Raw genomic sequence first — 988 nt, 5'->3', positions numbered from 1 at the left:
TGAAACTACAATTAACAGAGGATGAGGTCAAACTTAGATTAATCAACTTTGCCCTTAAGGACAATGCTAAGAAGTGGCTTTATAGTCTGCCAAACTATTCTGTCACTACCTGGGAGGGCTTTGTGAGAACATTTTTAAAAAAATATTTTCCCCATCATAAAATAGCTAGGATTAGGAATGAAATAAATCAATTTTACCAACTAGCTGGTGAATCATTTTGGAAGTACTTTGATCGTTTCAAGAATCTTTTGACCCAATGCCCACACCATGGAATAGAAACTTGGAGACTGTGTCAGATCATCTATGAGGGGTTAGATTCAAACTCAAGAACCATGCTAGAGTCCATGTGCCAAGGCCAATTTATGGACAAAGAAACTACTGAAGCTTGGCAATTCTTAGAAGACCTAGCCGAGAAAAATTTACAGTGGGAAACAACTAGGGAACCTGATAAAGCTACACCTTCAAGAGGAGGAATGCATCAAATTCAACCAACCCTAGCATCAGAGGCCAAGATTGCAACCTTAACACGTAGATTGGAAGCCTTAGAATTACAGAGACCAGCCAATGTAAATCAAATATCTGCACCCATGTGTAAAGGGTGCAATGCACCAGACCATGTCTTAGAAGAATGTTCCTACTCGAATGAGTGTGCACAGGTGAATGCCACCTATCAAGGACCATTGAACAATCCTTATGCACCCACATATAACCCAGGTTGGAGGAATCACCCGAATTTCTCATGGTCCCAGAATCCTAATGTAGGTAATCCAAATTTCAATCAGCAAAATCTAAGGTCCAACCCAGTGATGAACAACCCGCCAGGCTTCCATGATAATGACAAAAAAATTACCTCTTTAGAGAAAAGCCTAGAAGCCATGATGAAAACACATACCAGCTTTATGCAAACTATGGGTCAATTCATAAATAATAACACCCAAGCTATAGCCCGTCTGGAAATGCAAGTAAGTCAGCTGGCTTCGACCATTAG

General features: G+C 40.3%; 1 non-coding gene across 1 annotated transcript; it reads right to left on the bottom strand.

Annotated features, from left to right (window-relative positions):
* Positions 1-167: 167 nt before the first annotated feature.
* Positions 168-274, bottom strand: LOC140853495 (small nucleolar RNA R71). The gene has a single exon (XR_012136565.1). It is a non-coding gene; the product is annotated as a small nucleolar RNA R71 (small nucleolar RNA).
* Positions 275-988: the final 714 nt, after the last annotated feature.

This window comes from Elaeis guineensis, chromosome 13 (genome assembly GCF_000442705.2).
Source record: "Elaeis guineensis isolate ETL-2024a chromosome 13, EG11, whole genome shotgun sequence".
In the NCBI taxonomy this organism is placed as follows: Eukaryota; Viridiplantae; Streptophyta; class Magnoliopsida; order Arecales; family Arecaceae; genus Elaeis; species Elaeis guineensis.
The sequence above is the reverse complement of the archived record's forward strand: the minus strand, read 5'-3'. Positions and strand labels throughout refer to the sequence as shown.